At 35.3% G+C, this 27,666-nt stretch overlaps 2 long non-coding RNA genes across 2 annotated transcripts in view; both read right to left on the bottom strand.

Moving 5' to 3' along the window:
- Positions 1 to 1,542: 1,542 nt before the first annotated feature.
- LOC112923128 (uncharacterized) lies at positions 1,543 to 23,031 on the bottom strand. The gene is made up of 3 exons (XR_003235614.2): positions 22,865 to 23,031; positions 4,134 to 4,181; positions 1,543 to 2,799 (listed from the first exon to the last, which is right to left on the bottom strand). It is a non-coding gene; the product is annotated as an uncharacterized lncRNA (long non-coding RNA).
- A 1,893-nt stretch (positions 23,032 to 24,924) lies between these two features.
- LOC112923127 (uncharacterized) overlaps positions 24,925 to 27,666 on the bottom strand; it is a 46,905-nt gene continuing 44,163 nt past the window's right edge. The window contains exons 3-4 of the long non-coding RNA XR_003235613.2: positions 27,184 to 27,240; positions 24,925 to 25,018 (exon numbers count right to left, since the gene is read on the bottom strand). This is a non-coding gene — a long non-coding RNA (uncharacterized lncRNA). The remainder of the gene's footprint in view (positions 25,019 to 27,183; positions 27,241 to 27,666) is intronic.

The raw sequence follows: 27,666 nt of genomic DNA, 5'->3' as shown, positions 1-27,666 counted from the left end.
AGATGTACTGTTGACACAAGAGAAGTTATTAAAAAGAATGTCTTTGGTCCTTGGCATTGTGGTGTTACCTGTGTCATAAATCAGGTAATATGTTTCTGGACCCTTCATTTCATTGGCTGCAACTTCTGTCCCTATGCCAATACCTACTGTCTTAATTACCATAGCTTTTTAATAGATCTTAAGCTTTGATATCAGTTTACCAATTTTCCCTAAAAATAAATTCTCTCTAGGATTCTGGTTGGGATTGCACTGAATCCTTAAAGAAGTTTAGGAAAAATTGACATATTTTCAATAATTAATAATCTAATTCAAAAATTCACTGTACTCCCTTGTCTTTGGGGCATTTAATCTTTGGTCTTAGTTCCTTGGTCTCTGGTTCTGTGCAGCATTAAGGTTCAGGACATGCTTTGGGAGGAGACCAGCTGTGTTTGAGCTCCCTGAAACCTCTAACTAATTATGTCAAACCAGGCTCATGCGACCTCCTTCTCCTCAAATCTCTGCTGGTCATTCTTTCTCTCTAGTAGCAGCCCTATGCATGGGGAAACTCTCTGCTTTGGTCTCAAACCTAAAACCAACAAATGCTTGCAAAGAAAGCAGAAAATCCTTAGCTCTCTTCCATAAATTTACATCTTGGCCAGAATTCTACTCTTTTCAGTCTTTGTGGCTTCTGGAATACTCTGGTGCCTTTAAATCAATGATTTTGTAATTTTTCCAGATTTTCTACTTTGTAATTATTTTTGATCTGTGTTGAAATGTTTCACCTTACTCAGAAGTGAACCTCTCTGAGGGTTTATGTTTGATTTAGGTAAATCGGAGGCATTGAGATTATTTGTCACCTTAATCCAGTTACTGAGATTCAGATGGTTCAAATTTGGGCTTCAGTCCCCATTAAGGTGAGGATATTTATTTCTTATTTCTGAATTACCTTTTCTTCTGCAGTGTAGCCCTTTGGAGATTCTAATTCAAATGATAGGACTTTTCTCATTTGGCCAGCATAGATCAGAATTTCTGCTCCTTGGTATCGATAATCTATCAAAAGTTCTGCTCAGTCTGTTTCTAATAGAATTTATAGGTGCCTCTAAGATTAGGAGAAGAGCAGCCCCAAATATTGGGTTTCTATCTCTTAGAGTGTCTATCTCTCCCTGGATGTTGGCCCTGCAATTCTTCTTGCCTTGTTACTTCTCTGCATCTCAAAGGAATTGTCCTCAGATATTCTTCCCTCAGCACTTTAGTCCTCTCAATGAGGAAACCTGATGACACTAGCTAGTCAATATTTCTTTAACAAAATGCAGTGTCATAGAAAAACTCATTAAGGGTTATTTTCACAATAAGGAAGGTCTCAATTTTTGGAGTTGGCAGAATGAAATAAAGTAGTCTGATTTGATTTGGCAGCACTTCATTTTGTTTGTGTTTTAGGACTTGTTTAGTTTTTATGCTTTTGGCTACAGTGCCAAAGATCTGCTCTATAAGTTCAAGTATTTGGAATGGATTTTTCACTTGACAAAAATGGTAGCAAGAACACATTAAAACATAGGGCTAACCCGTATTTTAATTTCTGAGGTTCCATATAAAGCCTTCATTTGGCTGGTCTTCTGCCAGTAAAAAAAAACAAAAACAAACAAACAAAAAAAACTTGAACATTTTAGCCGTGCACATGCTTTGCATCTCCAAAATTGCTTATAAAAATGTATAAAGTGCACTCTTTAGGGACACAAGAATATATATATTTTTTACTGTCAGCAATACCTCAGTCCAGATAATACAGTTCTGTGTTTTATTGTCGAACATGAATGAACTCTCTGAATGCACACGCACCAGAACCAACCAATCATAATCTGAATATTTGTAATCCCCCGTCATTTGGGTATAAATATACTCTTGTTCATAACATTTGCATTCTCAAAATGTATGCATTGGGTTAAGGTTTGGCAGCTTACTCAGCTTACACTTGCTCGGCGCATTAGTATTACGCTTTCAAAATATTACACACGTGCCCTGTATTAGTTATCCATTGCCATGTAATAACTTACTATAAAAAGTTAGGTGTTCAAAACAATGCACACTTATTACCTAAGTTTCTCAAGTCAGGAATCCAAGCATGGCTAAGCTGAGTCGTCTGTTCCAGGATCTCTTCTGGGCTGCAATCCATGAGTCAGCCAGGATGGAGTCATCTCAAGGCTTAACTAGAGCAAGATCCACTTATAAGTTCACATGGTTGTTGGCAGGATTCAGTTCTTTGTGAGCTGTTAGACTGAGAGCCTCAGTTTCTCACTGGTGGTTGACCAGAGGAAACTCTCCATTCTTTCACATGGGCCTTTGTAAAGTGCCAGATTGTTTTATGAAACCGGGCAATACAGAGAGCCAATATTACAATGGAAGTCATAAAGTAATCATAAAGTGACATCCCCGCACTTTCACCATTTCCTATTGATTAGAATCTAGCCCACACTCAAGGAAAGGGGATGACACAAGAGCTGGAATGCAGAAAAGCTAACCTATGGAGGGAAGAACTGACCAAAAGTTCATGCTCTAGGTGATTAGTGATGATCTGATCAATCTTCCTGAAGCAGATCTCTGATGTTATCACTACAATGCCTCATGAAAACATCAAAGACTTTCTTGCCTACAGTTATTTACAGTAAGACTTCAGTCTTCATTTCTAACTTGTCTATTTTTTTTTTTTTTTACAATTCCTCATGAATTCCATGCTCTAGCCAAAGCTGTTAGCTTAATGCATAAGGTGTTTCCCTAGGCTTGAAATAACTTGTCCTTCTCTTGCCATAAAGTAAGTGTTTCAGCCTGGAAAAGAGAAGGGGCAGTGGAAGGCACATTATTTTGCATTTCAAATATTTAAAGACATAGCAATAAACAAGCCAATATGTAGACAATAAACAGGGAAGAATTTTAGGAATAATGGAGAATTCCTGACAGCCAATAAGCCCGTCCAACAGTGAAATAAACTTCCTCAAAAAGAGTGAATTTTCCACTTTTTATGGGTTCAAATAAAGAGTAAAACCTATCTATTATGAGGGTAAAGGGATTTCAGTGTTCATTGGGAGTTAAAATGAAAAGACTTCTAAGGTACCTTCCAACTCTTAAGATTCCATGAAATCATGTAAAAAGAATAAAAAAGCAAACTATTCTAATTGAGTCACAAACATAAGGGAAGGGGAAACTGGGTGGCTCAGTCAGTTAGGCACCTGCTTTCAGCTAAGGTCATGATCCACAGTCCTGGGCGAGCCCCACATCAGACTCCCTGCTCAGTGGGGAGTTTGCTTCCCCCTCTCCCTCTATGATCTCTCTCATTCTTGCTCTCTCTCAAATAAATGAATAAAGTCTTTAAAGATCAAACTAACAAATATGAGAAAAAAGATGATTTCCATGATAAGATTTCAAAATAAATCATACTTTCTATTTAATTTTAATCTCTGAGTATTGAACAAACTCAGGAAATTCCATTTTCAAGTTTCTCTAAAGCTAATTCATAATTGTCATAATAAATTATGGAATTCCCTAACATTTCAAATTTTAAAATAAATATGTTTGTAATCTATGTGCACAAATGAAATGTCATATTTGTAAGGTGAAAAGATAATGGTATTTGAAAACCCTTTCCCATCAAGTATTTCCTAAGAATTTCCAAAAAAGGAACCCAGCCTACAGTTATACATAATCTTTAGTTATTGTTAATTTTAGGTTTATGTTTGAGGCTGACCTTCAGAAAAATATTTATCTTGCTTTAGAAAAATCTGCAGATGCTTTAGCTGCCCAAAATCTTTTTTTTTTTAATTTTATTTATTTATTCATGAGAGACACAAAGGGAGAGGCAGAGACATAGACAGGGAGAAGCAGGCTCCCTGATGGGAGCCTGATGCAGGACTTGATCCCAGGACCCTGGGATCACCACCCCAGACGAAGGCAGATGCTCAACCACTGAGCCATTCAGATCTTCTAGCTACCCAAACTCTTATTGTTATTTCTCTGGATTAGTTGGAGCAAGTGGGCTATGAATGATGCTATGAATTATCACATGAGTAAAGAGACTTCTAGAAGCCTGACTTTCTGTGTTTCCAGAGAAATAGAGGGAGGCGGAGATGAAGAGAACCAGTGATGTCCATTCCATATTAGAGTACCTGTGATTTACAGTCCCTCCAGTTGGTGTCCAGTAGAAAAGGGCTGATCTGTAGGTGAAAAGTGGAATACATTTTTATAAAGGAGAAATGTTGGCAATTGCCTGTATTTTGCTTTACCTAAACTATAAGATGACTGAAGGCAGAGACGCTGTCTACTTTGTCTTAATGGCAGGGTTCTGCTACCATCACACTCACACAGACAAGCATTAAATAAATCAATAATTGAGTGAAGAACACAATGTCTGATACATGAGACTCAAACAAGGTGCCAGGGTATTGATGGGCCTTAGAACTTTAGGATCTTCTGAACTGTGTGCGTTACCACAATCCACCCCAGGATCATACATCACAGAAAGAGGACTTGAGTGAGACTGAACACCAGTATATACTAACTCCCTCATGAGGAGAAATAGTTAGGTACAGGCACATCTGGCCAGGCTGTTTTTGTCACACACACGATTTTATTCAAGGGAAAGAAACCAGACATAATAAATTTGACTACTTTGTAAATTTGGTGTTATTATGGCCATAAGATGAAACGTACTTCTGTAGAAGAGGATGGAGTTTCCTTTAAGAAAAATGGAGATTTCCATCCTGGGAAAAAGTTAGTCCTGGGACCTCAGGAAGGGGATTTTAGATTAAGGGAAGAAAACTCATTCTGCTTTTAGTGGAGCCAAGAGTGGGTCAGATGTGAGATGTGGTAAGAGATAAATTGCCCTGGCCACAAGGAAAAGGGTTAAAAGTAGGAGAGGAAGCAGGCCAATAAAGGAGATTTATGACGGATCCGGACCTGGGCAGTTGTTGAAAGTACTCAGTTTTGTTGTTTTTTTTTTTTTTTTTTTGGTGTGTGTGTGTGTGTGTGTGTGTGTGTGTGTGTGTTAACATACACCTTTTAGTTTCCCAAATGATTGGTAAGCTTTCATTACAATATGCTGTGTGGACTCTGACTTGTGTTTGGGAAGAAATGAACACTTTCCTCAATGTTCTAGTCATAGCAGCAGGGGCAGTACCAGAGTGATGTTCCTGACTGTCAACAGCAACAGAAACAGCCCAGTGGACACATAGTGTGAAAGGCCAGAGGAAAAACTCCCTGGCAAATTGCTTGAAAATATTCTGGAGACATTTGGAGAGTGGCCATTTGGTAATCAGTTACCTCATCTGTAAAATGGGGCAATAATATTTGTCCCTGTTACCCTCTAGGGAAGTTATGAAATGTAAAATAATTAATGACCATAACGTGTTTGAACACCTTGGAAGAAATATGATATATAAGCATATGATATCATGATTACCTCCATAATAAAAAAGGCAAGAAAATATTAAAATAACAATAATATGTATATTTTCACCACCTGCAGTTGTATATGAAATATATAACTCTTTTTATTGTTTTCTGTCTAATCCACAGCACCTGCATTAAAAATGTACCCCAATGGCCTAATTTTAAAATATACATAAAATTTAGACAGGTACTTATTCTTTTATTCACCCCATTGTGCCTAGGTCTCACAGAACATATTTTAAATAATATACTACCACAAAGAGACCACTTCAATACCAATCTCAATAGTGTGGGTTAGTAAAAATTACTTTTAAAGGCAAACATCTGGCACCTCATAAATATATATCACCTTTCATCAAGAGTTTTTCAAACTCTCCCCATATATATTACATTTATAAGCATTATTAATTCAGCATATTGTACGTTGGTTTTAAAGTAGGTCCCAAAGCAGAATTACATATGTAAAATATGTGCTGCAATATCTAGGCCCGTGCAGATCATAAAGAACAAGACATTAACCACAATGCTAAATCCTTTTGATTTAACATGTTCTGCTAGCTAACAGGGGTGATTTTTAAAGCACAGATACAAGAAAATACTAGTTAAGCTTAAAGGCAGCTATTTATTCTGACTAATTTTTTTTCCCTCTCTTGTGACATTTAGCAAATTATTCTAGGCTTACATTTAGCTTGTGTCAAAAATATGTCTAAAATATTTTACTCTGGTTTATTTCTACATCTGAAAGAAATTTTAAAAGATGGCTTGAGTTTATAAAGGCTGAATCTGTAACACCTAACTGGTACTTCTTTTCCAGAGGATATTGGAAAAAAAAAAAAAAAAGAATATTCTGTAATGCCCTTTGGCAATTTTTCCTGTCATTAATGATCTAACTGTGAAGTTATTTGTTGTAGTTCAGCTTTTATTTTTTTCTATACAGGTAAATGCCAGTTCTTCTTGCTGTGTCTTTAATAATGTTAAAGAAAATACAATCAGTTTTATTGTTATATTTGTATAATGGTGCATATATTTATTTCGTAAAGCTTACTATTTTGCCAGATTTAATAACACTTGCTCCTTTAGCTGTTCCTGACAAGTTAAAGTTAGATGTATTTCCTTGTATTTTCATATTTCTCTTTATTCCTTTAAGAAATGAATACCACAAAATAGGCACATTTAAGAGTAAAAGTTGTGAAGGTCTGTGGCCTGATCTGGCATAGACTAAATAGGTTCTACCTCACTCATCTCATATGCCTGGGATTTTGTCTAAAATTATAATTATTCCTTTATTCTGGAAATGTATATGTTTTAAATTCCTATTGACTTTCAGGCACTATGTCAGGCAGTAGAGATACAATAAGCAAAAGAGATAGCATTTCTAACCATGAGGAACTTTCAAAATGAAAGAGAGAGATAAAAGAATGAGCCAACAAGCAACTAAATAACTTAAAATTGTTTAAGTGTTCTGAGGGGAAATAGTAGATGCAATGCCTGAAAATTAAAAGAAAGGACCTTCTTTGGCTAAAATGGTCAATGATAGTCCCCTTAAGAATCTAATGCTAAGTATATAATGTGGATTTCCTAATTAAATAGTAAATCAAACACATATATCTAACTTATTTCTCAAATCATATTAAAATTACTATCTAAATATTCAGTATATACGGGGAAAATTCTGTATTAGTATTACAAACATGGAAGAAAAACAGTTGCATACCAGGAACTTCAAGAAAATTCTCTATATAAGGAGACTCAGTACAAAAGATTGCTTGTTTGGAAAAATAAGTGAAGATATCTCAAAAGAACTCCTTGCAGCAACAGGTGGAAGGCCAAATTGGATATTAGGAGAGTAATACAGCAAAATGTGACCCCATCAGAGTCTCAGTAAGTGCCCAAGTACTCTTGCCTTGTGTGTCTGGATCCCAAAACAATGGCTCACAGTGTATTCATGCAACTGCCTCTGTAAAGTAATGGCTGCCATGAAAAATACAAAAAGGTTCTCTCTTTAATATAGGTCCCCTCTTCTTCTATCTTTAATTAAAGGTTCCCTCTTTAATGCAGAGGAAAGCTCCCTGCTGCAAAGCCTACAGCACTGGCTCTCTACAAACATCTGATAAGGAGCTGGGTGTCATATGCAACTGATGAATCACTAAACTCTACCTCTGACACTAATATTACACTATCTGTTAATTGATTTTAAATTAAAAAATAAATAAAAATAAGAAAATCTAACTAAAAATATAAATAAAAAGAAATTTTAAGAGACTTAAAAAAAAGAAAGGATTTTGGTTTTTATATTGAGAAAGATGGAGAGTAGATAGAAATTTTAAACTCAGAAACAAACATAATCTGACTTACCCTTTAAAGCATCCACTCTGGCTGAGGTTCAGAATACACTGGGGACAGTGAACAAGCTTAGAAGCAAAGAGACTAGTTAGGAGACTGATGCAATAATCCAGGCATACTTGATGGAGGTTTGTACCTCACTTATCTCAGTGGAAGTGGTATAAAGTGGACAGATTCCAGATATCACATGGAAGACAGAGGTCAAGCATCAGATGTTGGTGAACAAAAAAGATGAATCAACAATGATGTTAACATTTTAGCCTTAACAGGTCATGTAAGAGTTAAATCTGATATGTATTAAAACTAAATATCTATAATATCTCATGAGGAACCTACAAGGTGGTATAGAAAAAAATTTGTAGATTTAGAAGAGATCAAATTGTGCTTCCATAAATTAAAATTTTAGCTCTAAATTAAAGATCTTTGCAGAAAAAAAGCAGAAAGAGATGAAAATACAGGAGGGGTAGGAAAAAGATGACTGTGGCAAAATAATCCAGAATAGCATGAAGAACTAAGTAGATAATCTCTCAGAGATAAAATGAGAGATAAGTTATGATATACTGAGGATAAAATAATATTCAACATGAATCCAAGGCTGACATCACATAATACCTAGAAAAATACTTAAAACATAGTAGCTTTCACTAAATATTGACATTTTTTATTGAATTCATAATAGTCCTAGAAGAAAAGTGTGAAGAGGATGACAGAGAAGATTCCAGGCAAAGGGTTCCAGGTGAGGGATTCCAGCACCTGGGTGAAGCATTGAAATACAAAAAGATGGACTGCAGAGTGTAGGAAACATAAATCCACACTACATTCATCAGCCTTCCTCCTAGACTGGGCAGCCCATCCACATAAGGACACTCTCCCTGTGGGAGGAGAGAGAAATGAGCACTTGACTTCACCATGGACCCCAGAGCTGGCTTGCCCCGCACCAGATGGATGCCTTGGCCATAGGTAGCCCCCTACAGGCTCCCACATCCCAGGCCACTGATCACACTGGCACCTGCCAGCTTCTATACCCTCAAGTGGCTCCTGTCCCCCCCAACATATGTGGCACAGAGGTCTTGTCAAGCTTCCAAAGACCCAGAGTCCCAGTTCACTCCCGTCCTGCCAGCTCCTGCAGTTCCTAGGCAGTTCCAGAGGTCCCAGGAGACTCCCATGACCCCCAAGGAATTAATTGTAAAAGAAATGTTTAAGAAGAATATCACAAAACTTCACTAGGGAACAAAAAACAAATTAAAGATAAATAGAAGGAGAGAAACACCAGATTTCTGGTTGAATAAGAGAATTATAAAAGTATCCATTTTCCAAGAACTTTCGGTAAATACAATGAAATTCTAACCAATATCCCAAAAGGATATATTTCAAATTTGACAAAAATAATTCTAAGCTATATCTGGAAAAAGATGTTGCTGTCCTTGCACCCTCTCCTCTAAGGGTAGGCCATACTTAAGGGAAGCATTAGACTATATTTTACACCTCCCTGAAGAAGATACTGCATAGAAAGGTAGAAATTACATAGAATATTTAGTATGTAGCTGTCGTAAGTTAACTTCGTATCTTGATAGGTTCCTTATTCTATACTAATTTCTTACAATCTTCCTAAGAAGGAAACTGATGTTTCAAAATTTTATGTCCATCAAATATATTTTGATACTTAGATTGGCAAATAAAGAGTTGACCAAGCTTCAATTCTAACTTACTCCTTAATAAACAGTAAGAAAAACATTGATATTTATTGAGTACTTCTAATTTTCTGGGAATTCTGCATGCATTTTCTCAGTCAATCCTTATACAAACACGATGAGACAGATAGACCAATATTTTCATGAGAAAATTAAAGTCCACAGAAATTAAACACCAGTTATTCAACTACTTATTGATAAGCTCAGTCAATCCCCGGACTTTAGGGCTCTGAATTCAGGCCCCTTTATTTTGCTGTTATTTTCTTAGAGTTTTATTGCTTTTTAAAAAATCTCTTTAATCGGGACGCCTGGGTGGGTCAGTTGTTGAGCATCTGTCTTCGGCTCAGGGCATGATCCTGGGATCTGGGATCGAGGACCGCATCAGGCTCCCTATGAGGAGCCTGCTTCTTCCTCTGTCTATGTCTCTCTCTCTCTCTCTCTCTGTCTCTTATGAATAAATAAATATTTAAGAAAAAATCTCTTTAATCATTCTTAATGTTCTTATTTTAAATGTTATGATGTCAAGTTTGGTCATTCTTCTCCATTATATCTGCCAATTCTCATTAGTAATGCTATGCATTAATAATTTGCTATGCATTAGTAATTTTTGTTAGTTTCAATTATATTTATCTATTTTTTATTATTTTCTAGTGTAGGCCCTAAAGTTGTTGAGGAAATGTCACTTCACAGATGTTCTGGCTTGTTTATTCTGGATGTTTCAAGGACTTCATTGATCTCAGACCAATTTTTATGTTGAATATTTGCCATGTACACATAAGATAGACTTGGGATTTCGATTTCTCTTCGGTGACATTTTCCCTCAAGAGATAGAGACAAGAAAGTTCCTTAATGCTTTTCAGAAGAGAGGATGGAGAGACGAGTGCTGAGCTTCCTAGAAGTCTTTTCCTTGTACAATGTGAGATCACGTTGCATATTCTTTCATGTCGTAATAAACTATAGAGCCCACTTCTCCAGCCCCTGAAGGACCTTCTAGAATCCCAATCGCTCAATCACCTACTTATCAGCCTTGACCTACTACTTTTGCTCTGATGTTGTGATTGATTTAAAGCAAATGTGGATTCACTTTTAATTGATTTTAGGTCAGATATTTAAGATATTTTTGAGTTAGTATTTCCATGTTTTCAAAGGAACATTTCCCTCATTGCTCCCCCTTCACATAAGCTGTCTTAGAAACCATGCTCTATCTCCCCTCATTTTTTAGCCCTATTGACTGAGAACTATTTCTCTCTACCTTCTCCTGACTTGGTTTGTTTTTTTTGTTGTTGTTGTTTGTTTTGTTTTCTTTTAATCCCATATATTTTCTATTCCCTTATTGATTCCTTCTTTAATGAATTCTTCTACCTTCTCCCCTTTTCCTGAGGTGCCTCTTCCTTTTTACTTATCCACAGCATCAGCTAGCCCACTTCTCCATCTTTTTTTTTTCTACTTTTCATGTAACTTAGTGTCTATTAGCTATAAATTTTGTTTGGTTGTCTCTTGTTATACAGGATATAAGTCACAGCTGGAATATTATGCTATATCTTGTGTGCTTCGCTGGTTAGCTCGGAACACTACAAGAAATTACAACCAAAATGGGACTTTAGGGATCAAATTATGATGAAAAATTAATTAAGTTAATTAACTGCAACTTGGAGTTTGAATGTACAGAACTCTTTCAGGTAATTAGCACTCTTACAGACTGGGGACTCTATTATTTAGGATGTAACAAAGTGTGAAGTTTAAACTGAAATAGGTAATTTATGGAAAAAAATCTATCTCAACTATAAGTTCTAAATAATATCAGGCATTTAGTTTTTAAAGGTAAGGTATGTTAAATATGCCAAGACAGCTTTAGAGAGAAGATATTTTATGTGTGGTTAATTCTCATTCTAATGTAGAAAGATAGGTAGAAATTATAGCAAACCTTTCTTTGATTAATGTAAGGATGGAGTTTATCATTTGAAGGTCACTCTGAACAGGAGCTCAGTTTGTATAGTAGAAATTATATTAGGTCACACTTAACTGGATACCTATCATGTGCCAGGGATACATTTAATCATTCATCTCCTTCTAAAATGACCCTAAGAGAGTGCTCATATCATTAGTACATCTTACATATGAGAAACTGAGGCACCGACAGTTTAGGTAACTTGTTTAAGGTCACACAGATACAGAGTTTTGGAGTTGTGATTTAAAATCAAGCAAGTTGGCTCCATTCTGGGTTTTCAAGAATTACTACACTTTAAGAACTATACTCAAAATCTAAAGCAAACACATATAAGACCATGGAGTTCTTGGATAATCTATAATAATAGAAACCTACCTATGTATTTTTTTTACCTAAGTACATATTAAGGTTTTAGTTATTTCATAAATATCTATACATGAAGAGCTAACACTTGGACTTTTTTCAAGGCTGAAAAGGAATTCCTTAATATGTGGCCATTATGGGTGTATGTTGTTCCACTTGAATTTAATTATTTTAGTAATACTATAAGAAGAGAAACAGAGACCATTAGGATAGTCTATAAAGAGAAGTTAGAGGAAACATTCATCACAGGGCCATTTTTACCTGGCTTTGGTCCAAGGATTCATAATAGCCACTTGTGGCTTAATTAAGATAAAGACAATAAAAAAGAAAATAATCACAAATAAAATAATTTTTTAAGATTTATCTATTTATTTATTATAGACAGAGAGAGAGAGAGAGAGAGAGAGAGAGAGAGGCAGAGACACAGGAGGAGGGAGAAGCAGGCTCCATGCCGGGAGCCTGATGCAGGACTCCATCCCAGGACTCCAGGATCGCACTCTGGGCCAAAGGTAGACGCTAAACCACTGAGCCACCCAGGGGTCCCAAATAAAATTATTTTGATAATCTCTATTCTCAGATACTAAAATAAAAATAGAAGATTTCAATTTTTCTTGTGCAACGTGTTGTAAAATTATCGTATGATTTCTTTTGATTCCAAACAACATATACAAATTGTAGAAAATTTGGAAAGTACAGAAGAGTCAAGAGAAAGGCAGAAAAAAGGAAAGGATCAAAGGAAGGGAGTAAGAAAGGAGGAAGGGAGTAAGAGAAAAGAGAGATGAAAGGGAAAAAAGGAGGAAGGGATGGAAGGAAACAAGAAAGAAAAAGGGGAAAAAGAGAAAAAGATGGAAGAAAGAAAAGATGGAAGGAAAAGAGAAAGAAAAAGGGGGAAAAGAAGAAAAAGAGAAAAAGAGGAAACAAAAGAAGAGAAAAGAAAAAAATATTAATTATCTAACCTCTCAGAGGTAATTGTTTTCAATATTTTAGTGTATGTTGTTTCTAAAATGTATTACATATATCACTAAAATATTCACACACACTGCAATGTACATACTCATTTGTAGTCTACTTCTTTTTTTACATTATCAGTGTATCAGGAAAAAGACATGTCCTGTGTCATTAGTCAATTTTTTTCACTTTTTGTTTTTAGATTACTCCAGATCTACAAAAACATTTTAAATTCAGTACAAATATTTTGTATCTTTCACTCATCTTCTCCAAATGTTAACATCCTTTACAGCACAACTAAATTTTCAAAGATAGCAAATTAACAATGATGTAATACTAGTATTAATCTAGAGACCTCGCTGAAAATTCATCAATTGTCCTATTAATGTCTTTTTTCTGGTCCAGGATTCAATCAGGACCACATATTGCATTTAAATATCATGTTTTCTTGGACTGCTTTAGTCTGGAACAATTCTTCAGTTTTTATCATTTATTACTTTGAATCTTTTGAAGAGTACTGGCCAATTATCTCATAGAGTACCCCGCAATTTCAGGTGTTCTGATAGTTCCGAGTATGCATTTTTGGCAAGTATGTCACAGAAGTAATGTTGTGTCCTTCTTACTGCATAATATCAGGAACCTCAAGTTATTGATATGTCCCATTACTAGCGACATTAACTCTGTTCACTGAGATGGGATCTGATAGGTCGTTCTGCAATAAAACTAATATTTTTTCCCTTTGAATTTCTTAAGTATCTAATGAGAAGATACTTGAGAATTATGTAAATACTCTATTTCTCATCATACTTTCACCTATTAATTTTAGCATTCTTTGATAATTCTTGCTTAAAACAATCATAATTTCAGTGTTTATCAAATGGCAATTTTCTTTATCCATTGATTCCTCTACAATTATTCATTTGAGTTTTACTATAAGGAAGGGCTATCACTTCTCATTTAATTATTTTTCAGATATATGTATAAGAATAATTTTATTTATTTATTCAGATATGTATTTATATTTATTTATAATATATATTCATATACATCAGTATGGATTCAAATATATTTGTTTTCTTTTATGTTTTATAATCCATTACTATTGCTGTTTATTTTCTTGCTCAAATTGTACCAGATTTTGGCCATTGAAACCTACCTCAATAATTTTTTGAACATTCCTTTACTTTCTAGTATCACAAGATACTAGATTCTTGTCTTATCATGGACTTTCCCTGCCCTAGAATCTGCTATTTCTCAAAGGGAATGACTCTGTCTGTTGGAGAGTAGCATTAAGAAACCAAGATCCAGGGATGCCTGGATGGCTCAGTGGTTGAGCATCTGCTTTTGGCTCAGGTCGTGATCCTGGGGTCCTGGGATCAAATCCCGCCTCAGGCTCCCATGAGGAGCCTGCTTCTCCCTCTGCCTATGTCTCTGCCTCTCTCTTTGTGTCTCTCATGAATAAATAAATTCTTTTAAAAAGGAGAGAGAAAAGAGAAGGGAAGAGGAGAGAGAGAGAAGAGAAGAAAGAAGAGAAGAGAAGAGAAGAGAAGAGAAGAGAAGAGAAGAGAAGAGAAGAGAAAGAAGAGAAGAGGAGAGAGAAGAGAGGAGAGAGGAGAGAAGAGAGAAGAGAGAAGAGAGAAGAGAAGAGAAGAGAAGAGAAGAGAAGAGAAGAGAAGAGAAAAGAAGAGAAAAGAAGAGAAAAGAAGAGAAAAGAAGAGAAAAGAAGAGAAAAGAAGAGAAAAGAAAAGAAGAGAAAAGAAGAGAAAAGAAGAGAAGAGACCAAGATCTAGGCACTGGGCATGTTGATTACTAGTTGGTTTTTTATTGCTTCCAGGCCCTTTTAGTAGATAGATAGATAGATAGATAGATAGATAGATAGATAGATAGATGATAGATAGATTGATAGATTTCAGAGTTTTGTCTACTGATAGTTTTGTCTATCTTTTAGTAGATAAATATATATATATATACCAAATTACCAAATATATATATATATATATATATATATATATATATATATTTTTTTTTTTTTTTTCAGAATTTTGTTTACTGAAAGGGCCTGGAAGCAATAAAAAACCAACTAGCAATCAACATGCCTCGTGCCCAGATCTTGGTCTCTTCTCTCCTCTTCTCTCTTTTTTTTAAGATTACATATACATATATATATGTATATATTTATAAATATATATTAATATACACACATTGATTTTTATCTGTATGTATGTACATATCTGTCTATATTAGAAATAATGAATTTATGAGGATATTTTTAATTCCACTCCAACAATGTGTAGCCTCCTATCTTTACTGATTTACAACTTCTTTACTTCACAATAAGAAATCTGGCACTTATTACTCATAGTATCCACTTATTTGCTCAATCAATTACTCACCCACTCTCCTACTGAAATATGATAGTTATTATATATGAAATTTATTTTTGTCTGTGTTCTTAGATGATATAATCAAAATATTGTTTATCAAAGTTACTTATTTTAGTTCCTTTTTTTCTCCATCCCTTCAGTATAGTTATGTTATTTGTTTGCAATAATATTAAGCTCATTTATACTTTAGGCTTCCACTCTTAAATAGCTTGGCTTAAAGCTCTGCTATTATTATCCTGAAATTACTAATTTTTGAACCATGGGCTCTTCATTTTTATTTTTCTCTTGGCCACTCAAATTATGTAGTAGGTCCTGTGTCCTAATGGAGGTAATAATATACTCTTATAGTAGCTTCCATGTCCACCTGCTTCATCACTTCAAAATAACAGGTAGCCTCCATCAGCCCTTACTTCTTATTCACTTCTCCTTTTCCAAGGAAAGTTTATTGTTGAATTATTAATTCCGTGATCTCCTATTTCTTAAGAAATATTCATTTTTACTTGTTCACTCTTCAATGTCCTCAAACATGATTTTATATCTGCAACTCAAATGAGGAACCCCATTGTGACTTGTTAACTCATCAAGTTAAATTATATTTATTGTATGTCAAACATCTCAAAAATGCTATTTATCTCTACTCATGTTACTCTTTAATTTTTTTACAACAAAGCTCTTTTTTCCTTCAAACTCCATTTTCAAAGTTGCACAGTGATCTACTAATTGCCAAAATCAGGACACTTTCCCTAGTTTTTCACATTTCCTTAACAATGTCTCCATTGATAGCCTCTTTTTCCTACTTGAAATTTTCCTCTACTGCCTTCTGTGATAGAGCACCTCCCTTTCCCCATCTCCTCTGATGCTTTGTCTTTCCCTCAACCTGCCTTTCTGTGGATCTCGATATGGCATACTTCTTAAGGCTTGATCTTCAATCAAAAGAAAAAGAGGGGTAGAATTAAAGGCAGGGCGTAGAGGTACAATATAAAACCAGAAAGAGTGCTGAAGAAGAGAAGAAAACTGAGAAGTTCTCAAAACTGAACTACAGAAATCTGGAAACCTTTCCCCATGGTTTTACTAATAAAGTCTTTTAGTCCAGTGATTCCTAACATTCTGGGAGGTTTCAAATTCCCAAGAAAGAGGATCTGACTGAGGCCTCATCTGCCTTGAATAAATCATCTTTGGCCCTGTACAAAACTAGGAAAAGAGTTGTGGTCAGAGGCTGGAAAAGACCTCAATTGGTGTCTACCAGAGATATTCACTATGAGTATCTCCTACATTTTCACAAGGATGAAAATATTTCTGGATTTTTTCCCCCCATTCTATGTGATATAGTTTAAAGCAGACAATATAAGCCTAGCCAGTAAGTACCCAAGGAAGTGTAGCTGAATGAGTATACTCTAAAATATATATATATATCAGGTAAGAGAATTGCAGGGAAGAAAATTAACAATAGTTTCCAAATATTTTAAACATATTATAGTTAGAAATAGTCAACTAATTTCACAGCCCAGGGAACAGAAATGAGTATCACAATGTAAATATGGGTGATTATATTTCTGAAGTTCAAAGTAAGGAGGAATATTTTTAAATTACAAAGCTTTTCATTAACAATATTATGATAATTTGAACACTCAATATATGTTATGGGGAAATTCAAAGTTTCCCCTCACTGGAGATGTTAAAATTGAAAATTAATCATCATCTGAGAGGAATATTCTAAAGAAATATGCTGGTACTACTTGCAAATCCATAGTAGCCATTGCCCAAGAATATAATAATATTATAATAATATAATATTGGCATTGGAATGGATCTTATGTACGCTAGTCTACTTACATCATTTTATAAATGAACAACTGAGACCATGAGTTATGTGTCCACAAGGTTGGTTAGTGACAGAATGACCAGAAACACCATTTATGAGTTCCCCCAAAACTTGGAACAGAGTACAATATCTGAATGAATAGAGGAATATAATAGGCAACAAACAAAAATACTGGTAATCTTAGTCCTTAATGTCAAAAGTTATTCTGACAAGCAAAAGCTATAACGTTTGCCAGAGTGCTCTATTCTCATGTGGGGAAAAAGCCTAAGTTGGCAGTTGTTTTCCACCCAGGATAATAAAAAAATATTTATATACTTCTAAAATACAAATCTAGTATGAAACAAAACAAAAAATGTAGAAAACAGAAGGAAGAAAACTCACTGACAGTTCCATTCAAATATAATTATTTTGGTACTTTGACTTATCTAATTCCAATATTTATTACTGATGTATAAGTTTTTAAATGGCTTATATAAACACACTTCCCATGTAGAAAATTTCACATTTCTATTTTTACTCTTCTCCTAGGTATTAAACAGCTCTCTACTTTTCCTTTAAAGGAGCTACTGAAGAACAATTTTGAGAAAATCATACCTTAATAAAGTGTTTTTTACAGGAAGTAATTGAATACAATAGCATTTTGTTCTCATATTACAGCAACATTCAGATGTATCTAGGTCTTCAGATTTAACTTGAAAAGATTCTCTAATCACTGGGACACAAGGCTGTATCTTTCTTCTACATTCATTCTCATCTGTGCATTATTTAAGGCAGAGCAGACTCATGACTGTACTCCAACCGGTACTTGGTCATGTATCACAGGTTCTCATCCTTCTCTTCTCTAAAGGTAATTCTTCTCTTCTCTAAAGCGACATCTATGGTGCATGACTTTTTTCTCCTCAAGTAAATATAGTGAATTAACACAAAATATCCCATGTAAACACACATGTGCACTTAAGGCCCACATAAGTGTCTTGTGTTTTTCTGTTTGGTGAAAGGTATCTTTTTCTTTCAGAGGTAAGCATGCATTTTGCCAGAATATTATCTTTTAAAGTTAATTCCTTGTGATAATTGAGCAAGAAATGTTGGAGAATTCTCATCATGGTGAGAGTGAGCACTATGAACTATATGAAGGGCTAAGAGAGTTCAGAATAGCAGAAAGCATGAGCATTTAGATTCATATGAAAGAAAGGAAGAAGAAATAAAAGAAAAATTTTATTTTTAATAACATTTCTGAGCATATTTGAATTCTAAAACCAACTGAAGACAAAACTATCCAACCTTCATCCTTTATTAAACATCAGCTGTTAACTATGTGTGTGACAATGATCAAATCCTTTGGGAATATTAGTTTACTCATCTGCTATTAGTGCATTAAATGATGCAGTCTCCAAGATGCCTTCCTATTCTTCAAATCTAGTCTGTTATTAATGCCTGCCACCACCACCATCACCATCACTGCCACCTCTAGCAACAATAATTAAAACAATAAAAGTACCTTAGTGAGAATACAAAAGATTATTTAACATAATCCCTGCTGTCAATGAGCCTCCATGTGTAGTAGTGAAATACAGTTCCGTCAGGATTATAAATAATGATAATATATAGGTTAAAGATTCTATGTTAACTTTATTTTTTTTTCTATGTTAACTTTAAATCTATAAATGACCACCCATTCGCCAATCTTTTGATGTAAGAACTTTAAAAAAACATAGGTCTAGTAATTGGACCATAATATATTATTTATAATTTCTAGACTTTGTTTCCTTAAAGTGAGAGTTTAAGACTACTCTGAAGATTTATGTGTACAAAATCCTTCTAGATTTTTTCCTTTGTCTACTCTGTTATTAGGGATTTACTTATGTAAATTTTAGGATAGTTTTCTTTGATGACTACATACTGAGCCTTTTCAAAGAATTTGACTTAGTTTTCATAGGTCCAACTCTTGTCATACTTATATTTTGTTATTTTATAGTATTTAATTACTTTACATAATTAAAATTTTATTTAAACTATTATAAACAGATCTGAAAACAAATTCATCTGACTTTTGTTAAGCATATGAGTATCTGGTGAAACAGAAGTGCACAGTGAATACTGGAGTATGGTTACAAGTGTTCACTGTGTTTTGGGCAGCAGGTAGCATCATTTACAAAGGGATAGCTGAGTGCCTGTTAATCCAGCAGCTGTGTTCAGTGGAGACCAGGCAAGAGACTTTACTGTATTTGGGGATAACACATACACATATAAACAAGTGTGTAAAAATGTGGTAGAAATCACTATAGAAGAATGTAGTGAATATATAAATACATATTAATAACAATATCTAATAAACTGAATGGACATTATATGGCAAATAATGAGTCCAGAAAGAATTTTTCAAGATAAAGCATGTTAGGAGGTAACAGATTTTTTTTCACCCCCACCTAAATATAATATTTCCTTTCATGTGAGTGTAGATAAAAATCAATGGAATACCCCTAACCTCTCTCTGCCTCTTTAATTCTCTTTAATCCAGAGAACTACAATGCCTTTTCTCATTGAAAAACTTGAATTTAACATTTCCCTTTTTCTCTTTTGGGAATGACTGGCCAGCACTGCCAAGATTAGGTGCTACTCCAGGAAGCAGAGGCATCTTGCCTCATCCCAGAGCTGCCTATGGTTTGGAATTTGGTATTAGGAAGCATGCATGCCTACAGATAGAAGCCACATTCTTCAACACAGACTTTATCAGTAAGAAAGGTGATATTTTAGCTACATCTGCTTATTATCTCTTTTTTTTTTCTCCATTTGGTTTATAATTTGAGTGAAGAAGACAGTTCTAGGGAGTGGCTGGCCTCTTCAAAGAATCCAGCAATGAGGGGATCCTTAGGTGGCTCAGTGGTTTAGCGTCTGCCTTTGGCCCAGGGCCTGATCCTGGAGTCCAGGGATCGAGTCCCACGTCGGGCTCCCTGCATGGAGCCTGCTTCTCCCTCTGCCTGTGTCTCTGCCTCTCTTTGTGTCTCTATCATAAATAAATAAATAAATAAATAAATAAATAAATAAATAAATAAAATGTTTAAAAAAAGAGAATCCATCAATGAGCTCAAGGAAGGCTCCTTGAAGCATGTGAAACTTCAGGCAGAGATTGAGAGAAATGAAGTCCCTAGTACTCAACCTGGTTCACTGACCTTACCTTTTAATGGCTATGTCATTCCCAATTCTTTGCTGATACTTCTTTTGACTCTACTGCCAGAATAATCTTTCTTAAAAATGTGTCTGTGACTAAATTCTCAATTACTTTCTTAGCATAACATTCAAGGCTCTTTATGTCCTAGATGACTATTTATCTTGTTTTGTTCAGGAAAGGCCCAGCTTATATTTGTTGTTTTGGTGTCATTGTTTATAGCACCTCCTTTCATTCTCAAAGTATTCTATCCAAAAAGTTTTATCCTGGCGCTCAGTGGTTAAGCCTCTGCCTCTGACTCAGGGAGTGATCCCGGAGTCCTGGCATCGAGTCCCACATCGGGCTCCCTGCATGGAGCCTGCTTCTTCCCCTGCCTGTGTCTCTGCCTCTCTCTCTGTGTCTCTCATGAATAAATAAAATCTTAAAAAAAAAAAAGTTTTATTATCACCATCTTTATGATCTCTCTGATACCTTTGCTTTCAGTCTCTTATCCTGCTATTTTCTCACTTTAACTTTTTGTTCCACCCAATATAATCCACTCAGCAATTCCAAACAATGCCTGGGCTTGGCTATTCAGGCCCTTTATCATGCTGCTCCTTTAAATGGAATGCCTTTCCTCCCTTCCTCATTTGATAAAAGCCTACTTTTTCTTCATGGTCTAGATCCAAAGTACTGCTTCTGTCATGTCTTCTATGACCTCTCTCATCTCATGGGAATTCACACCTCACCTTCATTTATGTCTCCCACTAGAATGATTGGTACTTTGAGGTTCTAATGCACTGATATATTTTGGTCCACGTATACTATCTAATTTTTGTTAAAACAGAATATACATAATGTTAAACAACAATGTCTATAGAGTGAACACTGAGATGAGAGTCCTTTATTATGGTTCAGAGCTGGTACAAGATGCTCTACATACGAGTTTTTTTTTTTTTTTTTTTTTTTTTTTTTTTTTTGGCTACCTAGACTTTGGAAGATTATGTTTCTTTTTTTTCTTTTTTTTTTTTTTTTATTTATTTATGATAGTCACAGAGAGAGAGAGAGAGGCAGAGACACAGGCGGAGGGAGAAGCAGGCTCCATGCACCGGGAGCCTGATGTGGGATTCGATCCCGGGTCTCCAGGATCGTGCCCTGGGCCAAAGGCAGGCGCCAAACCGCTGCGCCACCCAGGGATCCCTAGGTACGAGTTTTAAGCACAGTTTAGCGTTAAGCGGGTAACGGAGAATAAACTCAGATTAAGCGTGACATGTGAGAAGGCTCCCTGGCGAGCATATAACCACGCTTGTTTAAATGGGCAGTAAACAGTCCAGCTCCAACAGTGGCCTGTGCTAAAGAACCATGGGTTTTTTATAGATACTGTGAGACATTGTTATGCTGTGGTAGTGATTGCATTGTAATTATTGCTAACCTGTTTAGTGTCCTTTTGAGTCTTTTAATCACTTGATTCAAGTGTACTGTCAAAAATTCTAGTATTCACAACTGGGTTGTGATGACCAAAAGAGAGAGAGAGCGATCGGACGAGCGAACAAGCTACTGGTATAGTCAAAAACAGCAAAGGTTTTCAAATAAAAGAAGATCTGGAGACATTGTACCCTAAGTATAACCCAAGACAAATTACGTAAACTTTCTAAGTTTCCTCATCATTAAAAGAAGGACAGGGATGCCTGGGTGGCTCTGTTGTTGAGTGTCTGCCTTTGGCTCAGGGTGTGATCCTCAGGTTTGGGGATCAAGTCCCATGTTAGGTTCCCTGAGGGAAGCCTGCTTCTCCCTCTGCCTGTGTCTCTGCCTCTCTCTGTGTATCTCTCATGAATAAATAAAATCTTTAAAAGAGAGACAAAAACACTTATTCTATAGGAGTTGGTATGTTGATTACATAAAATATCCTTGTAAAGGGCATACAGAGTAAGGACTTAGTAAATGCTCACCTCCTCTGCCTACAGAATATTAATGCACTCCAGTAAATTGCATCATAATACTGTGGGAACCAGTCAACTAGTGCACCTTCGTGTCTGTGGGAAGGGAAAGCATACAGAAGAAAAGTAAGATATTTAGAATAAGTTTCCTTTAAATATCTTTGCAGCCAAGCCGACTGAGTCATCCATCCCAGTTTTCATGAACTAGCTCAGGTGGTTTGGCCACGGAGGGACTAGTGGACCTCCTGTTAGTGGACTTCCTTGGTGATCATTTTCCAACTTGAATACTTTTACATCATTTCTCCCCCCCTCTCTCCAGTGCTTGCTCTCTCTGTGTCTCTCTTCTCTTGCTCTCTATCCCTCTTCATTGTTTTTCTTTTCTTTTCTTTTTATTTTTTTAAAGAAATCTAAGTGTTTACATGGCAAGACTGTTTTTGCAACCATTTTCCCAACAAAGGTTTCTATACCATACCTGATATGACAGAATAGATAATTAATTTCCTGCCTTCTCCCCTCAATCTCTTCCAAAACTAAGTATACAACATATTGAAGATTTTATTATAATGTCATTGCAATCAATTAAGGCAAAAGAATAAAGAACCTTATTCTGCTTCCTCTCTCCTCCTTATCATACTCTATGAAAAATGAAAATCAAGAATAATATCCTTCAATAAGAGCTAATGGCAGATTTGGGTACATAAACAACAGAAATAAGTCCTATCCACTTTTGAGAGGAATATAATCCTGAGAATATCGGAGCATTTCTTCTGTGCTAGGGCTGGGAGTCAGTGCATGGGATGTTCTCCAGATAAAGTGCAGAAGAGAGAAGGGAGAAAGGTAAAGATGGGAAGACATCAGCTATACTTACTAGAAGAAGTAGCAGAAGGTTAATAGAAGATCAGCTTCGGGATCCCTGGGTGGCGCATCAGTTTGGCGCCTGCCTTTGGCCCAGGGTGTGATCCTGGAGACCCGGGATCGAATCCCACGTTGGGCTCCTGGTGCATGGAGCCTGCTTCTCCCTCTGCCTATGTCTCTGCCTCTCTCTCTCTCTCTCTCTCTCTCTGTGACTATCATAAATAAGAAAAATAAAAAAAAAAGAAGATCAGCTTCACAGAGTTATTTCTCCTCTTTCTATCCCATTGTTTTTACCCAGATCAATATTAATCTTGCCTCACAAGTTGTTCTTTAGTTTTCTTAGGATAGTGATAATATTATCAACTTCATAAAGTTGTCTGAGAATTAAACTAATTAAACATGATAATAAATGCAAAACACTAGAAGCAAATACATTGCACATGTAAGAACTCAATGGTGTTAGTCACTATTATTTTCATTATTTTACCTTTTATTGTTGGCCCTACCCTGGAGTGATACTAAGGCAGGGTAAAATACCAAATGGATCATGTGATGCGTGTGAGATAGGTAGGAGAGAAGACAATGTTTCCTGTACTGTGAGAGGGGCTTGCAGATGAATGGAGAACATGCACACACACACACACACACACACACACACACATCCAAAAGCAATCTACTAAGAGGAAAGGGGAGGTCCCATATCCATAAACATAGGGATGTGTATCGTCAGTGTTTGATTCCAGCCTAGAAGTAAAAAATGCACAGACTATAAAGTGGTGAGAGGGCAAAAGGGGGGCGGGGATTGTGTCAGGATGGAAGTGGAATCAGTAAGTAGGAAAGTCTTATGGTGGATGGATGGTCAAGGAGGATGACCTTAGAAATGCTCACAGATAATTAAGACAGTTTCAAGCCAAACTCTGAGGATTAGAGAGGAGAGCGGTGTAAGAATAAATGGTTCTTCTCAGACTGGAATGTGGTGGCAGAGCAGCAACATCAGTACAAAGCAAAAATAGTGAAAACAGTGAATGTATCAGAAGAAATTCAGGTCAGCTCAGGAGACACATCAGAAAATTGAAAGAGATTACGAACAGAAAACTATTCAGAGTTTTGTCCATTGGAAATGAATCAAGATAAATTAGAAAGGAGTATAACCTCAGTCAAAAGGGGGCTCAGACATCAATATTCCCTAGGAACCAATGTGATATGAATTCATAAAAGAATGGGATCAAGTAATTAGCCTAACTTCCCAGGGAGAGTTTTTGAGACAGACTGTTGCCACCCAATCAGGTTGTGTGAGACATTTCCAAGAACATCTTAAGAATAAATTAATTAACTAGGCTTTCATCTCCTAAGAAAATAAGCAGGGCATCCTCCACATACTCAAATGCCCATCTGACACCCTTGATTGGAGCAAAGATAGTGCAAGTCTTCTCTCATGCTGAAAGATTTACATTTATGTAAACCAACATACTACAATGCTTGCCTCAGTTTAAGTGCCGAATAAATGTTAACTATATCTAACACTACATTTACATTTTAATCCCAGTACAGAGTATTGATGGGGGACTTTCTAGGACATTGGCAGGAATACAGATGAAGATATTTTGGAGCGAAGAAGACTTTTGCTTGTTTGCTTGCTTTTTCTTTCTTTCTTTCTTTCTTTCTTTTTCTTTCTTTCTTTCTTTCTTTCTTTCTTTCTTTCTTTCTTTCTTTCTCTTTCTTTCTTCTTTTCTTATCATTTATTTATTTTAGAAAGAGAGAAAGAGAGCACAAGCAGGGGGAGGGGCAGAGGGAGAGAGAATCCTCAAGCAAACTTCCCACAGAACACAGAGCCCAACATGAGGTTCAAACCCAGGACACTGAGATCATGACTTGAGCCAAAATCTAGAGTCAGCAGCCCAGCTAGTTGAGCCACCCAGGCACCCTGCATCTTTTCAAATCCCATCAGAAACCTGTCTATACCAAGAATGAATCTTAACTCAGGCAGTTTTTATAGACGTTTCAGGGAGTTGTCAAGGATGCCACAAATGTCCACATTCCTTGGGAAAATCAAGTCGAATCACTTACCAATTGTGTGGAAAACAGTCTGAAATTGTGAGGTCTTCAGAAAGTCACAAAAGTTCTGTCATGGGACTATGTGAGCTCTTAAAATTTTGTGATTTGGGAGCTAGAGAATATATTAAAATTCTTATTAGTTAAAATAAGGGTAAAGGAAGCAGGGTACAACACTGTTCATGTTTATATAGAAATTACATATATATCTAATTTGGCTAACAATATACTTGCCAGAACTTTAAATTTGTGGGAAGTTTAGAAAATAAAGTTCAGGGTTACCTGAGAATAAGGGGCTAACTTTATTTTACCCATCACTGTAATGCATCTATCAATATTTGTTCAAGTAACCTCAAGTTCTCTGAAGTCTTCTGGATTTAACGCAGATTTCTAATACCATTTTAACATTTTACACAGTGGTTTAATAATACAGAGTTTTCAGCTAAAAAAAAAATTAAGAACAGATGGTGAGAATGGACTCATTCCCATTCCTGATGTGCACTTTATTATACTACTTTCAAAGAGTGACTTAAAGCACATTCCAAAAATGTACAGTAGGTGTGTGGATTGTGTCTCTTGAGAAATGACTATTTTGTGCGGTATTCCTTTAACTATTGCTATTCCTAGCTCTGTTTCAGAATGTAACGGGAAAACTTTAGATGAAAAACAAAGCAAGTATATATTTAGGGATGAAATGCTCAACACAACAGTTATTTTATAACCTGTAAATGAATTTTACTGAGTCTCTTTTTAAAATAGAAAGTGTATTCTCTCATATTTAAAAAGGATTTTTACAACACTCAGTATCATACAATAGGATATTTTTAGTTTTTAAATTTAATTTTTAATTAACTTTTTGAGTTATAATTAATATATAAATATTAATTCCAAATGTACAATATAATGATTATGTATAATACGAAATGATCACCACAATGATATATTTTATATTCCTGATTTCAGAAATTGATAATGAAATAATAAGATAAAAATAATAGTAGCAATAGCTGATATCAAATGATTAGTTATTACTTGCCAGGCATCATATTAAGTGCTGTTCATTTTCAAATCTCAATTTTTGCTCAAGGTTACTCCAATTTTAGCAAATACATATTTAGATAGAAATTTATCCCCAAATCATAGATGAGAACATTGAGATCCAAAGAAATTAAATATTTTGCCTTACCAAGATTTATAAATAACATACTCTGTTAGAAGGCAATTAACAGTAACATTTGATCAATAGTAGAATAGTAAATATTTTACCTACAGAGTAAAAAACTTTGCTGATTTTTTAAATGTTCTTACTACTAGATTACAGTATAATTTGTGTCTATCAGAAATATAGCTACATTTCTCCAAGTATCCCATTGGCTGCTCAATGTACTCCACCTACATCCCTAAATACTAGAATTGTGTTTAAAATCTGATATTCTGCTTCATATGCCATAGCTATTATACTAGAATAATTAACAGAATGCAGAGGTTAGGAGAGGCGGATACATCTTTATAGTGGTAATATCTTGCTTATGTGCACATGTGCTCTGTTTCTCTCTCTCTCATATATATATATAATATATATATATTATATATATACGAAAAATATATAATATATATATATGGAAAACAATGGTCCAGATCTAATTCTGGAATAAACCACAAATACTACCAAAGTGACTGAATGAAATATACTTTGGTATTCCTGAGTCACACCTTCTCTTAGGGAGATTTTCAAAATAACATCCTGTCTTTGAAGAATAAATATTTTCTTCATGTGACCTCCAAAAGATCTTGCTTGCTTGAGAAATTCAAGATGGCTAATGAAACAAAAGACCCATTTTATCAAGCGACCAAGTGTTGGCTTGCATTTCCCATGGATTTACAATTTAGGAAGACTGTACTGAGGTAAGCTCAGAATTAGTTCTTGCCAACCTTGTATGCTGCATAAAGCAGTGGTTCTCAAACATAAGGGTATATCAGAATCACCTGGAGGCTTGTTAAAATTCAGTTTATTTGGGATACCACCCCCAGAGTTTTGGACTCATTAGGCCTAGAATGGAGCTAAAGAATTTGCAACTCTAACAAGTTTCCAAGTGATGTTGAACTGCTAGTTGAGAGATCTCACTTTGAGAATCACAATGCAGTGTGTGCTATGTGAGTCTTAAAACCAAGCATTAACCATTTTGATTTGCATATAATTTTAAATGACTGGGACTATTGTCTTAGAGTTAATTGATATTATTTAAAATTTTATAGTTAAGTATGTTTTAAATTTTATACCTCCCTTTTTTCAAGGTTGGTTTCCCTATACATTCTTTTCATCTGGGCACTTGGATCCTAAAAAACAAAAACAAACAAACCAAAAACTAGAAATGTAAATTTTCATAAAGGGATACATTCACATATGTAAATCTTTCTTCCTACATTACCTTCAATTTTAGGTGGGAGTTTCACTTAAGAGAAAGGATTCTTTACATTGAAAAAATAGTCATATGCTTCAAGTTGATCTTTCTAAATAGACAATATTACAAAGTATTGTTTGCAGTTTTCCAGAGCACATACAGACCATAAAAAGTAAGTGAGACTTTGTGTTATATGAGTCCCATTATTTTCTCTTTTACAGAGAAAATCACTTATTTTAATAGGAATTAGAATAGTATAAATAAAATTTTGCATAGCACAATTCCTATCAGGTTTTGAGAACAAATTTTTGGTATTACTTAGATATGCCTTTTCTTTTCAATAAGTTTACCCTATAAACCT

The sequence above is a fragment of the Vulpes vulpes genome, chromosome 1, assembly GCF_048418805.1.
Source record: "Vulpes vulpes isolate BD-2025 chromosome 1, VulVul3, whole genome shotgun sequence".
NCBI lineage: Eukaryota > Metazoa > Chordata > Mammalia > Carnivora > Canidae > Vulpes > Vulpes vulpes.
The sequence above is the reverse complement of the archived record's forward strand: the minus strand, read 5'-3'. Positions and strand labels throughout refer to the sequence as shown.